This window comes from Pleurodeles waltl, chromosome 11, assembly GCF_031143425.1.
Source record: "Pleurodeles waltl isolate 20211129_DDA chromosome 11, aPleWal1.hap1.20221129, whole genome shotgun sequence".
Taxonomy (NCBI): domain Eukaryota; kingdom Metazoa; phylum Chordata; class Amphibia; order Caudata; family Salamandridae; genus Pleurodeles; species Pleurodeles waltl.
In genome coordinates, this window is record NC_090450.1 from 985,396,322 (window position 1) to 985,412,592 (window position 16,271).

General features: G+C 44.4%; 1 protein-coding gene across 7 annotated transcripts in view; it reads left to right on the plus strand.

Annotated features, from left to right (window-relative positions):
• Positions 1-16,271, plus strand: part of ARVCF (ARVCF delta catenin family member) — a 442,211-nt gene that overhangs the window by 193,674 nt on the left and 232,266 nt on the right. The window lies entirely within an intron of this gene.

The following is a 16,271-nucleotide window of genomic DNA, read 5'->3' on the forward strand; positions in this document are numbered from 1 at the left end:
TACAGGTTACACTGTATCCAACAGGAAGGGCCAAGGCGTGAACAAAGGAAGGGCTACAGGTTACAGTGTATCCAACAGAAAGGGGAAGGGCAAAGTCGTGAAACAAGGAAGGGCTACAAGTTACAATGTATCCAACAGGAAGGGGAAGAGCCAAGGCGTGGCGTGAAACAAGGAAGGGCTACAGGTTACAGTGTATCCAACAGGAAGGGGAAGAGCCAAGGCACGGTGTGAAACAAGGAAGGGCTACAGATTGCAATGTATCTAATAGGAAGGGTACGAGTTAAGGCATGGCGTGAAACAAGGAAGGTCTACAGGTTACAGTGTATCCAACAGGAAGGGGAAGAGCCAAGGCACGGTGTGAAACAAGGAAGGGCTACAGATTGCAATGTATCTAATAGGAAGGGGACGAGTTAAGGCATGGCGTGAAACAAGGAAGGGCTACAGGTTACAGTGTATCCAACAGGAAGAGGAAGCGGTAAGGCGTGAAACAAGGAAGGGCTACAGGTTACAATGTATCCAACAGGATGGGGAAGGGCCAAGGCGTGAAACAAGGAAGGGCTACAGGTTACAATGTATCCAACAGGAAGGGGACGAGTTAAGGCATGAAACAAGGAAGGGCTACAGGTTACAATTTATCCAACAAGAAGGGAAAGAGCCAAGGCGTGAAACAAGGAAGGGTACAGGTTACAATGTATCCAACAGGAAGGGGACGAGTTAAGGCATGGCGTGAAACAAGGAAGGGCTACAGGTTATAGTGTATCCAACAGCAAGAGGAAGCGGTAAGGCGTGAAACAAGGAAGGGCTACAGGTTACAATGTATCCAACAGGAAGGGGAAGAGCGAAGGCGTGAATCAGGGAAGGTCTACAGGTTACAGTGTATCAAACATGAAGGGGAAGAGCCAAGGGGTGGCATGAAACAAGGAAGGGTTACAGGTTACAGTGTATCCAACAGGAAGGAGACGAGCCAAGGCATGAAACAAGGAAGGGCCACAGGTTACAGCGTATCCAATAGGAAGGAGTTGAGCAAAGGCGTGGTGTGAAGCAAGGAAGGGCTACAGGATACATTATATCCAACAGGAAGTGGAAGTGCCAAAGCGTGGCGTGAAACAAGGCAGGGCTACAGGTTACAATGTATCCAACAGGCAGGAGTTGAGCCAAGGCGTGGTGTGAAGCAAGGAAGGCTACAGGTTACATTACATCCAGCAGGAAGGGGAAGTGCCAAGGCGTTGCATCAAACAAGGAAGGACTACAGGTTACAGTGTATCCAGCAGGAAGGAGAAGAGCCAAGGCGTGGAGTGAAACAAGGAAGGGGCTACCGGTTACAATGTATCCAACAGGAAGGGGAAGAGCCACAGCGCAGTGTGAAACAAGGAAGGGCTACAGGTTACAGTGTATCCAACAGGAAGGGGAAGAGCCAAGGCACGGCATGAAACAATGAAGGACTACAGGTTACAATGTATCCAACAGGAAGGGTAATGGGCAAGGCGCTGTTTGAAACAAGGAAGGGCTACAGGTTACAATGTATCCAACAGAAACGGGAAGACCCAAAGCATGACGTGAAACAAGGAAGGACTACAGGTTACAGTGTATCCAACAGGAAGGGGAAGAGCCAAGGCGTGGCGTGAAACAAGGAAGGGCTACAGGTTACAGTGTATCCAACAGGAAGGGGAAGAGCCAAGGCACGGCATGAAACAAGGAAGGACTACAGGTTACAGTGTATCCAACAGAAACGGGAAGACCCAAAGCGTGATGTGAAACAAGCAAGGACTACAGGTTACAGTGTATCCAACAGGAAGGGGAAGAGCCAAGGCGTGGCGTGAAACAAGGAAGGACTACAGGTTACAATGTATCCAACCGAAAGGGGAAGAGCCAAGGCGTGGCGTGAAACAAGGAAGGGCTACAGGTTACAATGTATCCAACAGGAAGGGGACGAGTTAAGGCATGGCGTGAAACAAGGAAGGGCTACAGGTTACAGTGTATCCAACAGGAAGAGGAAGCGGTAAGGCGTGAAACAAGGAAGGGCTACAGGTTACAATGTATCCAACAGGAAGGGGAAGAGCTAAGGCGTGAATCAGGGAAGGTCTACAGGTTACAGTGTATCAAACATGAAGGGGAAGAGCCAAGGCATGAAACAAGGAAGGGCCACAGGTTACAGTGTATCCAATAGGAAGGAGTTGAGCAACGGCGTGGTGTTAAGCAAGGAAGGGCTACAGGATACAATTTATCCAACAGGAAGGGGAAGTGCCAAAGCGTGGCGTGAAACAAGGCAGGTCTACAGGTTACAATGTATCCAACAGGCAGGAGTTGAGCCAAGGCGTGGTGTGAAGCAAGGAAGGCTACAGGTTACATTATATCCAGCAGGAAGGGGAAGTGCCAAGGCGTAGCATCAAACAAGGAAGGACTACAGGTTACAGTGTATCCAGCAGGAAGGAGAAGAGCCAAGGCGTGGAGTGAAACAAGGAAGGGGCTACCGGTTACAATGTATCCAACAGGAGGGGAAGAGCCACAGCGCAGTGTGAAACAAGGAAGGGCTACAGGTTACAGTGTATCTAACAGGAAGGGGAAGAGCCAAGGCGTGGCGTGAAACAAGGAAGAACTACAGGTTACAATGTATCCAACCGGAAGGGTAATGGGCAAGGCGCTGTTTGAAACAAGGAAGGGCTACAGGTTACAATGTATCCAACAGGAAGGGGAAGAGCCAAGGCACGGCATGAAACAATGAAGACTACAGGTTACAATGTATCCAACAGGAACCGGAAGACCCAAAGCGTGACGTGAAACAAGGAACGACTACAGGTTACAGTGTATCCAACAGGAAGGGGAAGAGCCAAGGCGTGACGTGAAACAAGGAAGGGCTACAGGTTACAGTGTATCCAACAGGAAGGGGAAGAGCCACAGCGCAGTGTGAAACAAGGAAGGGCTACAGGTTACAGTGTATCCAACAGGAAGGGGAAGAGCCAAGGCACGGAATGAAACAAGGAAGGACTACAGGTTACAATGTATCCAACAGAAACGGGAAGACCCAAAGCGTGACGTGAAACAAGGAAGGACTACAGGTTACAGTGCATCCAACAGGAAGGGGGAAGAGCCAAGGCGTGGCGTGAAACAAGGAAGGGTTACAGTGTATCCAACAGGAAGGGGAAGAGCCAAGGCACGGCATGAAACAAGGAAGGGACTACAGGTTACAGTGTATCCAACAGAAACGGGAAGACCCAAAGCATGATGTGAAACAAGGAAGGACTACTGGTTACAGTGTATCCAACAGGAAGGGGAAGAGCCAAGGCGTGGCGTGAAACAAGGAAGGACTACAGGTTACAATGTATCCAACCGGAAGGGGAAGAGCCAAGGTGTGACGTGAAACAAGGAAGGGGCTACAGGTTACAGTGTATCCAACAGGAACCGGAAGACCCAAAGCTTGACGTGAAACAAGGAAGGACTACAGGTTACAGTGTATCCAACAGGAAGGGGAAGAGCCAAGGCACGGCATGAAACAAGGAAGGACTACAGGTTACAGTGTATCCAACAGAAACGGGAAGACCCAAAGCGTGATGTGAAACAAGGAAGGACTACAGGTTACAGTGTATCCAACAGGAACCGGAAGACCCAAAGCGTGACGTGAAACAAGGAAGGACTACAGGTTACAATGTATCCAACTGGAAGGGGAAGAGCCAAGGTGTGACGTGAAACAAGGAAGGGGCTACAGGTTACAGTGTATCCAACAGGAACCGGAAGACCCAAAGCTTGACGTGAAACAAGGAAGGGGCTACAGGTTACAGTGTATCCAACAGGAACCGGAAGACCCAAAGCTTGACGTGAAACAAGGAAGGGGCTACAGGTTACAGTGTATCCAACAGGAACCGGAAGACCCAAAGCTTGACGTGAAACAAGGAAGGGCTACGGGTTACAGTGCATCCAACAGGAAGGAGTCGAGCCAAGACCGGGCTTCTTCCACAATGTTCAGTTTAGAAAGTTTCACAAATACTTGCCTTGTCAAACGTCCTGTGGCTCTAAACCAGCCCGTCTTCTAAATCTCTGTGAGGTTAAAGGTCATCCACAGGTGACCAGAGGTGCCGCGTATCGGGCAGGATACACGAGTTCAGTATTTTGTGCCAATTGCACACGTTCCAGTTGGACCGTAGAGTCCAGCAGGATTTTCTTGAGAGTACGAATTGCCAAATATAGGGCGGTCGCGCGGCAAGCATCACCCAGCATAGTTTTAGAAAATCATAGACCAACCAGGAGCCTGGTGGTTACCCGAGCATAAATTGGTCTGGGCCAGATCTCAAAACATTTTAGGGGATGAGAATCGAAAGCCTGTGAGAACTATTCCCTGGAACCATTGAATATCCCAAGTGTGCAGCCTCCCATCCCTGGGGGGGACCTTGAAGCAAGGACCACCATCTGCATCCAGATACCTTATGCGCCATATAAATAGATGTGAGAGAGAACTGGGAGAGGTGGCGGCTTTTCCCAAATAAACTCTGGGATTGAGAAATTGAAAAGATCTGCATTTTTTAAATTTGTTTTAATTTTTTGTTTTTTATTAATTATGTCCCACCTCCACCTGAGACACTGCTGCCCCTCTGTTTTTGCTGCCTTGTCATCTGGGAGGGACTTGTTACAGATATGCCTAGGGGAGAGAAGTTACTTTGGCGGGGATTGTTTTAAAATCCTTTCCCTTGACTGTAACTTTTCCAGAGGTAAGCATTGTCCCGAGCACTCTCTGCAAAACTTTGTGACTTATTTTGCTTGAAAGGAGAGCACCTGTGCTCTGTGTAAACTCGGATGTGCAGCATTTCCACTCTCTTTGTGGTCCTTGTAAGGTTTAGTTTGAATAAGTACAACTTTTAAGCAAGTTGAATTCAGAGCCTCACTCCAGCACTATCCTCGCACATTAATAAATAATTCTTGCAATCCTAAGATTTTCTAAATGTGGACATTTTGGTGAATCTGGAAAGCCTGGTTTTACTGAGGAGACTGGCGATCAAACAAAGACCTGAGTCTTAGACTGAAAGTGACCTGACACTAAACAGGGCGTTGTAGACCCGGAAATTAAACAAAGCCTTTAAAAAGCTAACACCAACGAGCCAAGAGTTCACCTCTAACATTAGAAATCACCCAAAGCGCTAACTTGAACATAGCTATATGTTTGTATTCTTTTTGTGACGCACTATAAATGAATCAAATACAAAAATATTCTACAGCTGCTTTCAATAAGTATTTTCCTGTTTGAAACAAAAACAACTATTTTGTTGGCACATTAAACAGAAGAGGTGAGACAGATGATGGTTTCTTGTGAGTTTTAAACTAGTGTTATGTAATGGGCTCCGAGGCCGCTGTCGGAACTGTGAAATGCAGCAGTCATAGTGGATCAGCGGGCCCTTCAGGCCTCCGTGTCTCGGTGCCACTGCACCTGTTGCACCAATGGGAACTACGCCCTTGGGGGCCACATGTACAAAGCTTCGTGTTTTAAGATTTCCTAATAGAGATTTGCTATTAGGAAATCGTAAACTACGATGTACAACAGTGTGTTTAACACTGTTTGCGATTCCCAAATGGGTCTCAGTGGACCTGCCTCATCAGTATTCCTGAGGTAGGTTGCAATTTGCGACCCACTGGAATGGCCGCACTCACTGGGACGGTGCCCTGCTGGGCTCAGCAGACCATTATGCATGTAACTGCTTTTTAAATAAAGTGTTTTTTTTTTTTTTTTTTTTTGCAACACAGCCTCTTTTCCTCAATGGAAAATGGGATGCCTTACAAAACTGAAGTTTACTGGGCATTTTTTATGAGTAGGCAGAGGGCCTTGTTCTGGTTGCAAAACATACTTATATGCACCTACGACTCGCTATTAGGAAGGGATGCCCTTTGCACACCCCTTCCTAATAGGAATCACTATTTTGCAATTCGGTAATAGGTTACCAACTCGCAGAATAGGGTTGGTACATGTCAGAAGGCCATTTAGCGGTCACAAACAGCCCAGTTTGGCATTGGTGACCGATGAACCCTTTCGTTCCGTATATTCTTGGTAGGTAGCAGAGTTTGTGTGGTCTTGGGTGGTGAGGGTGGGGGGGGGGGGGTGGGGGGAGGGGCGGCAAGGCATCTCCCTGCCCAGTAGAAATGCCCATTATATGGTGAATTATTCACTCCAGCCCATCCTCTGCTCTCCCTCTGTGTCCTGAAATGCTGAGAGGGAAGGGTGCCCAAGTAGTGCCTCGTGCCAGGCTCTCCGCCCCCTCTGGAAGGAGCTGAGATCCGCAAGAAGTAATTGGGGACTGAAGAAAGAGGTGGTTTTCAGCTCAGATAGGAAATGAGATTCCTGCCCTCAGCCTCTCCAGACACTGCCCTGTAATTTAGACCCGCAGGCGGCGCCCCGGCCGGGCCTGGGCAGAGCTCCCGTCACGGATACCAAGGACACGCTTGGTTAAGACGCATTTGGCCACCTAGGTATGCAATTACTTGCAAAAAGATGGCGTTTTGCATGTGGAGACAGCTGGGGTCACCTTGGAGGCCCAGGAGCTGAGTTTGTGAAGGACTGAAACCTAGGAGAACTCTGATTAGAATGCAAAGGACCGGCCCCCAAGTCTGTGCTTGGAAAAGAAACCTACTAAGGAAACAGTTTAGGGGTACGGGTGTTGGGGGAGCGGGGCGTGTACAATGACAGCCCCCCGTGCACGTTTTGTTTACGAATTAACCCCCAAGAAAAGGCCCACAAGGAATAATACTGGTAAGAAATCTTGCTGGTGGATTCAGTGGCTGAAGAGGGGTGGGTTGGTGGGTGGCGGCGTGTAATCTCTGAGCAGAGGTTGCAGTCATTGGGTATTAAGCGCTATAGAAATGCAATTACAGTTAAATAGCTCAGACTGTTGATGTCTGTTCAGAAGAATTGCAAGCAATGTGTAGGTCACAGATTTCTATTTTATGTTTGGTGGCTCCAAAGAGGTGGTCTCCACTAGGTAGCTATAGTTACGACCCACGATCCCTATATATATATATTTTTTCATTTTTATTTTTAATACAAAGCCCTTTATGGGGCATATTGCACTCCCCGTGGTGCCATTGCTTCAGCAAGCACGTAGCTGCCTGGACATCAGCTCCTGCTTGCTTTTCATCTCTGTCCCCTGCACACGAAAGCTTCTGTTTTTGACAGCAGGACCTGCTCCACAGGTCCCACTGTCCAACCCAAAGTGTTTGCTGCGGCCGGAGGCCAGGCCCTGTGGCCAACCACCATGTGCGGCAGTGGTTGGATTAACGTCTAGAAAGGTGAAATACTATACGTTGAAAAAAACATAGAAATTCACTGAAAAAAACAAAGGTTACAGGGACGTTTTTAGTTAGGAAATATAATTTTTTTTTTTAAATGAAATTCACTAAAAATACCAAAGGTTACAGGGACGTTATAGTTAGGCTCACATTTTAAATCTACAAAATCATAGAAACTTAGCAGTTATAGTTATCTTAAGTAACTATAACTCGCACCCTCGCCATGCACTGCTAATTACCCCATTAATTTGAAGAAAACACTATGCAAGGTGGGGGCGCAAGTTATAGTTACCTTAGGGCACCAGTTATAGTTACTTGAGGTAAATCTAACTATAACTGGTGAATTTCTATGTTTTTGTACGTTGAAAATGTGAGTCTAACTATAACATCCCTGTAACCTTTGTTTTTTTAAGTGAAAAAAAAAAATATATATATATATATATTATTGAACAGCCTGGTGTGTATGAGATCTGCGCATAATACGCAAACTTCATCCTTTTGGCTGCCCACAGTACCTGTCATTTTTTCCGAGTCCCTTTATCCAGGGTTCCAACCTTCCATCAACATTCTAAGTCATCTCTCATGTCCCTTTCTTTTAAATTATAAGTAGGGAGTACGGTTTATTTTTTTTACTTTTATTTTTTTTTAACATTTCCATCTGCATTTATTCATATTTTTTTTGCCCATCTTATTGGTATTTATCCATTTTTATTTAGTGTTTTGAGAATTAATGGCATCATAAAATGGTTTATTTGCATATTTATTCAACTGATAAACATGCACCCAAACTTTGATGCTTTTTGTATTTTAGCAAATGAAGCAGAAAAATATTTCAAAACAGTACACCCAGAGATAAATATCAGCATTTTATACAAATATATGTCAACACATGCCTGTATTAAAGCACACATCATCCTGTCTTTCTCTCCCCAAGCTCTCTATCAGCTCAGCATCTGGCCTGGAATTCATGAGACGTCATGGAGAGTCTCTCACAAAAGGACAATTTTCTGTATATTTTTCCGCTTTTAAAAATAAATACAGCAAGTAAACACATTGTAAAAAACCCAGTAAAAACGGAAAACTGTGAGCCTTAATTAAAAGCAAATCGTGAGCAATAAAAATAGACCCACAATATACAATAAAATCTATGCAATAGGATAAATTCTCACCGCCAAACCCCTTAACAAACATGCTGTCTAATCAACCCAATGCAAAATAACATTTATGTGTATATGCTTTTTTTGTGACATGAAGTTAACTTTGTATAAAATCATTCAAATAAGCAGGGCTCTAAGTTTTTTCTGTTCTTAAAACCCTCCAGATGAGACCCATGACTTGAAGCAGCTGCACTGAACGAAGATGTGAACCTGCTACACAATGACGCTGACATATTCATTGTTCTCGACACTTGAACATCGTGTTCAAATGCCAAATTCTGTTATCATTCGTCTTTACAGCATTCTTAAATAATGTTACGACTTTCATCGGCCTAGAAAATCTGGATCGTGACGCATGGCGTGCTGGTGTTTTAACGTTCACAAAATCTCCTATCTCCAAACTCGGAACACCAGTAGCAACATCTTTGTCATATTTTTCTTTTCACTTATCATGACACGCCTTTTCCTTCCAAAAGCCATAATTTTGATTTTCCATATACCCTTCACACCATGCCATCCACCCTGGTGAACACACATGCTCCGTTCCATTCCCCTAAATAGTTCAAAATGAGAACACCCCATTGAAGCATGAGGACACATACCCAACGTAAAGAGGTGTTTTTTTAATCCAATCTTTTCACATGTTATTCATACATTCAATCTGAATTCCTTCCGTCAAAATCTTCTAGAATCACTCAACAACCCCATTTGTTTCTAGATGATAAAGCGCACGTTTTTTATGCAAAACACCATGTTTTTCCAAAAATCCTGCCATTGCCTTCAACCAGAATTTCACCCAGTTGTCAGAGCACAGTTCTTCTAGGAATTTGTTTACACCCTGTGTAGAGATGTCCATTACACCTTTGACCTCAGGCCACTTTACAAACAGATAAATTAGTACAAATAATTAAGGAGTAGCATCTCCCCCTTGTATCAAGCCCATGATATCTATTGTGACTTCCTCCCAATGAGCATCCGGCCAACCCATATTTTACATAGGTGTTTTTTTTTAACCTTAAGAACTTAATCGATATTACAACATTCTCTAAAGTCTCGCACCAATTGCTCCAACAAGATCTCAAGTCCATGCCACCAAAAATCCTGTCTTATCCATTCTATTTTACAATAACTAAATATCTGGTCCCTGACAATTCCACAATCCTATTTCTTAAGCTTTTAGAAGGAATTAGGCCTGAGCAGCATACCAGCCTTTTCATGTAATTCCTCCTGAACATTCCAGAATGGTTTCAAACTTTACTCCCTTTTCTTCCTACCTTTTTTTCCAATCCTGTCTTAATTTAATCATCACTTTTTTCATAACACGATTTTCAATTATCTCCTCCTTCCATTCACTCTCCAAAATTACTCATTCAGTAACAGGACATACAGTTACCTCCACAAATCTCTCTTGCTTACTTCTTCCTGTTTAATACTAACTAATCTTGACAGGCAGTCCGCAGTATAGTTGTGTACATCAGGAATATTTTGTACTTCAACTGGAAATTATTTTAGGTCAGTGACCCAACGACAAATTCTTTCAGACACACCATCAAGCCCTTTTTCTTGAAAATCTGTCAAAAGGCTTCTGGTCAGTCTTCACCACAAACACTTCACCATTTAAACTGAAAAATGTATTTAAGGCCTATCTCTGAATGACCACATAACATACTTGTGATTCCCTCAATGGCTTGCTTGCAGAAGTAGTTATATCCTCAGCTGGTGCTTTCTGCTCAAGCACAGCTCCAATACATTTCAAGCTCACATATTTAACATCATAAGTGTCCCTCCCTCTCTGCAACAAAAGCCTGCAAATGTGTGGCATCCTGCAAACATTTTTTAGTCTCCAGAAATTCTGCCTCACACATTTGACCAATTAAACAAAACCCCTTTCTTAAGCAATGTTCTCATACTTTGAAATCTTCCAGACAACTCTGGATGAAAACAATTATAAAAACTCTAGCATTGTAAAATAGAATAATAACTCTTTATTTGCTCCTGGGTGAAGGCATCTTGCTAATCGTATCCACCATTTCTTTTCTTGGACAAACTCCATACACATCAAATTCATGGCCCGGATAACAAATTTCATTTGCACTTCTCATCCCTCAATGATAAACCTTTATCCCGGACACTTGAGAGCACTTGTCTCAACCTTTTATTATGTTACTTCCATGTATTACCACACATCAGCACATCATTTTGATAGCATGTCACCCCACCTAGACCATCCAGTAATTTTTCCATTATCCTTTGATACACAGATGAGTCTGAAACCGATCCAAAGGGCATGCACACATATTTATACATACTAAATGGGTAATAAACATTGTAAGATCATGAGAATCTTCATGCACTCACACCTGATAGGTGGAAGCCAAATTCAAGGTTGAATAATGCTTGGCTTCATCCACCAAAATTGATAACTCATATGTTAGGTATAGGGTGACGAACACCAACCAAAGCTTTGTTCAGTGCCCTCAGGTCTACACAAATAAGTATCTTACCACTTGGTTTCCTCACCACAACAATTGGAGCCAATCATTCACTAACCTCCACAGGCGCAATCTCCCCTTGCTCAATTAGCTTATCCAACTCTGGCTTAATCCTATCATGTATATCAACCAGTAATCTCACCTTGGAGGCACCTGGTTCAACACCACTTTTAAGTTCAATTTAAGGCGCACAGAATCGTAAACAACCAGTCTCAAAACGAAAAACTATTAAAAAGCTACCGCAGCGTTCATACAACAATCTTCTTCTACCAATACTTGTCCTTTAGGTTGCATTTTGGGATCAATGTACACACCAAGGTCCTTTTGCACACTCCAGCCCAATATATCATCTCTTGTTTCCGACACGTAATTTTTTCCATTTGATACTCTGTTCTTAAATCCTAGAATAACATAAAAATAACCACAGATTAGAATTCCTAGTCCACTGTAGCCACTAGGTTTTACATCCAAAGTCTTTAGATCCAAATCATCACCATTCAGATTGCTATATGTTTCTATTGATATTTTCATCAACCTGGAGCAAGAATAAAAAAAAACATCCCGACACTCACACCATTTCATTTTGCCACCTCATACAGATTTGCACGACATACTACACAATTGCTTAACAATCTTATCAAAACACTTAACTCCAAAGTTTTTTTTCTATTTTGCATTGATGGCTTACACCACTTCATGTAGTGTCCTTTTTTCCCGCAGTTATTACATGTAGCCTTTAGAGCAGGATGATCCTTATGATTAGCCATGTGACATTGTTGATCACACCTGAAACATGGTACCCTTGAACTTCCCGTCCATTCCTTTTAACCTCCCTTTATCATTCCTGCACGCTTTTTGTTTCTTTCCACGCAACACTAACCAGTGCTTGTGTTTTTATGCTTGAATCCTTACGTATCTCAGACACACATGCCAACATATGCTCAACATATTTTGCAACCATCAACACTTCGGACAGTGGTGGTTCAACCTATAACCATAGCTTCTCCCCCAGTCTGTCATCTTTTCAATTCAAAAGAAATTGATCTCAAATGTTCTCCTCACACAATGCACCAAATTTACAAGTGGTTGCCAGTTTCCACAAACTTGTCACATCCTCTTCTAGACTTTCATTCAAACCCTGGACCCGCTTCCGAAAATGTAAACATTACATAAAAAGTGCTTATTTTTGACAAATAGTGTAGTCGAGTGTCAATATAGATATTTCTAATTCTTTTAAAAAACACATCATCAGTGCTTAATTCCGGTAACCCTTCAAATACTTCCTGTCCTTCCACCCCCAAGCAGTGTACTAAAAAAAAATCTTTGTTTTTCCATAGTCAATCTGTTTGGACAACTGATGGTACTTCAAGAATACTTTCTTCCATTTAGACCATTCCACCTGCGCCTCCCCAGGTTTTAACAGGAAAAAAGGAGTTGCTGTCATATTTTGCATTTCCAATAGATAAACAATGGCTTTATTTTATTTTTTGTTCAAAAATATGACAAGCTGTGAGATACCACCTACCACAGCAGCACTGTTTTCAATAATCTGCTTATCTCTGACGTCTGAATTACCAAGGATCACCCTTCTTTGTGACAAGCAGAACTTTTACCTTTTAATGGAAAAGTAATTGACGCAATATGACAGGCAGTATCTTCTCCACATGTTCAAAGGTGTGCCCATCACCGATGAACAAAATGACAGCCTCAGTTTGTCAGGGCAAACCTTCCCCTTTACAAACAAACACAACTTCCCTTTATTGATCAGTGGTGTGCCTATCAATGTTGACAGGTCTTTTCCTGTAAATACATGCACCTTCATTCAGTTGACTGAAGAAAATCACCATAGTTCTCCTCAAACTCTATTGACTTTATAGTCTACTGTCTTCAATTACTTGTTTCCCAAAGTATCAAAATGGCCAGCACACACACTTACATACATGATACCTGTAGGAGAACCAGCTTGTTGTTTTTCAAAAACCAAAAATGGCCAACAGTTATTCTTTGTTTTCTTCAGGAGGTTGGACTTGTCAGATCAATCTCATCCTCCCAAAATGACCGTGACTCCTTGCACTTCAGATCACAGCTTTCACAGAATGGCAGTGCACACAAACAACATATCCTAGCTACAGGGTTCACTGCCAGCAACTAGTATTGTGGCAGGCTCGGGGTCCACACATGGTAGTACAAGCACTTGACACATCCAAGCTTTAGGGCAAAGGTACCTGAGTGACATATGACAGCCAGTAACTGTTGTTATGCTGGTGCACCCATCAAATGCCTTTCCAGGGTTTGCGCACATGGCAGTGCATGCAAACGACACATCCTAGCTCTGGGCTAAAGGTACCTGAGAGACGCATCACAGCCAGTAGCCGGTATCATGTCAGCCTCGGCGTGCGCACATAGCAGTACGTGCGCATGACACATCTTCGCTCCTGGGTAAAGGTACCCAAGAGACAGCCAGTAACTGGCATCATGGCAGCCTCAGGGTGCGCACATGGCAGTACTTGCACAAGACACATCCTTGCTCCAGGGTAAAGGTACCTGAGACGCATCACAGCCAGTAGCCGGTATCATGGCATCCTCAGCGTGCACTCATGGCAATACATGCACATGACACATCCTCGCTTCTAGCTAAAGGTATCCGAGAGATGCATCACAGCCAGTAACTGGCGTCATGGAAGCCTCAGGGTGCGCACGTGGCAGTACATGCACGACACATCCTCGCTCCAGGGTAAAGGTACCTGAGTGACGCATCACAGCCAGTAACTGGTGTCATGGCCTCCTTGAGGTGTGCGTGTGTGACAGAACTCAGCCTGGGGGTTGCATACATAAGCCCTAATGCGTCGTAGCCCCGGGGGCTTACGTGGAGCACATTGAAGGTAGTGGAACAGCAAGGTGGACCTTTCACCCTGGACTGCGAAGGCGCCTTCAGGTCACACTAATGGCACATTGTTTGGTACGTAAGGACGCATCATTTACTGTAACACCAGGCTTGGCCACTCACTTTGTTACCAAGTATTCTGTTGCTCAGACCTTTATATTAAAAATTCTCAAATATATTAGCAAGAGGAAGTGGGTAAAGGTGGCGGAAGTGGAAAAAGTGGGAGCGCGGTAAAGACAATGAATCCATTCCCTAATATAGACCCAAAGTCTCAGAATGAAGACTTGGGGTCTGGTTTAGATATTAACGGACTGGTTACGCCTTCACAATGGTGACGGATATCTCATCTGCGGAAATCTAAAACCCATAGGAAATTATGCGACTTAGATTTTGGCAGACGGGGTATCCCTTACAGTTGTGACGGAGTAACCCGTCCGCCAATATCTAAGTCAGGCCCATTGTCTGTCTGTCACAACAACTACACAGCACCTTTCTGGACATTACAGATCTCTTGACCTCTCCCCCCCCCCAAAAAAAAAGAATCCGAACCTGCATCACGACCGCAGTTCTTCGAGGTGTAATCAATAATGTCAGTGCCCTTGCCCCTACCCTTTGTATGGGCACATTCTCACCCCTCATAGCCTTAGTCTTGTGTCCCCCTCATCACTCCACCAGATGAAGCTCCCTCCAGCCACCACACCGCCTAGCGTGGACCCCGTGGTTCCAGGTCCCCCAAATCTTTTCAATTTTTTCTCATGACCTATTCCTTGGTATATCTCCCTTTCTAGGATTTTACGGTGTGCCATCCCTGTTTCCAAGTCTCTTAGTAGTGGATGTGACTCTCAGACCCATTTCTGGGCAATATCTAGCTTCGCCACCATGAATCCAATATTTAATAGGATCCCCTGGTCTCAGGGTTCCCTTGTCCCCAGTAGGGCCACTTGGGGCGTTAGACCCCAGCTGCTTCCTCAAGGGATCCCACGATTTGTTCCCAGAAGCAGCACATGGAAGATTCTTGAAGGTTCTTGATGGTAAAACTCTGGATATCTGCATTCATTTGATTCTGGATGTCTCCACAGTGGGGATTTCAGTTTAGCACAAAGGCTTCTGTACTCAAGGAGTCGGGGCCGCGCAGGTCCAGCTTCCTATCATCTACCGACCCGTCCCTCCGGCCCTTACGCTTCTTCACATGCTCTGTCCATGTGGACTTGGAAGTCACGTTGGTTGGAGGGACCACCTCGAAGGGCGATGCGGACTTCAGTATGGAGTCTTTACATGGATGCGTTCTTTTGTTCTTAAATTTGCTTCATTGCGTCTTTCATTCATCACCATGGCTTCTTCTCCCCGCTTTGTCTTTACTGATCCAGGGTAGGTCGTATTTGGACTCCTCGTACATAGGAAGCTTGGCAATCATCTATGTTTTTTAAACGTATGGTGCAGTCATTAGCCCCTCCCCCCACGCTAGTATCTCGACAGGATTCAAATGCGGCTTTTTTGGTCAATACCCTGTTATTGCGTATTGTTCATCTGCCGATTGTGGCAACCTAACGAATGTGGGGTCTTTTTTTTTTCTTCGTTTGGATAATGTGCTCGACAATCTTGTATGGCAATGTAACTGGAACCTCCGAAGGTTCTTAGATGGTTTCTGCAGATCTTCCAATAATTTGGTATGCTCCTATCTAGAATGGGCTCCAAGGGATTATTGGCGCTGGAAAGGTTGTGACTGACCTCTTCAGTGTGAACCCTCACCGTCCTTTGCTACTTTACTCAACATGGAATCCATTGGAATAGGATTACTAGTATTGGTTTTGGAATGTACGCACCCTTCTCCAGTGGTGAGGGGGCTGCTCGACGCAAGACTTTGGGCCTTTGGGCTTAGATTATTAAGGGGCTCATTTAGAGTTTGGTGGAGGGGTTACTCAGTCACACAGGCGACGGTTATCCTGTCCGCCGTATTCCAATTGCCACATGATATAATGGGATCGTAATACAGCAGATGTGATATCCATCACGTTTTTGACGAAATAACCTCATCCACCAAATTCTAAATCAGGCCCTGAGTATTGTCAGTAATCCAGGTGCTCTTTCCTATGCTCAGAAAACTGGGCTGTTGGTCTTCTGTTGGTTGGGATTGGGGCTCAGATATGTCACTCATAGGTAGGGGGCCAATGGCAGTCAGGTGAAAGATCAGGCGGGAGGACTGAGAACAAAGCGATAAAAGAATACGTAAGTGACCGGCTCAATGGCTTCACCTCCCAAGCTACAACCCTCAAAGTCTGCCACATTTACATAACAAAGGCACTTTCATCATGTTACTGGCAGCATATCCCCATTAAACACAGTCAAACTTCGGGCTGCAGTGGTAATGGTCTGTTATCCTCAGACTACAGAAACAGCATGAATGTCACTGTAGGAGGCTGGACTGGCTTGTAGTGAGTACCTAGGGGTACTTGCACCAGGCCCAGTTATCCCTTA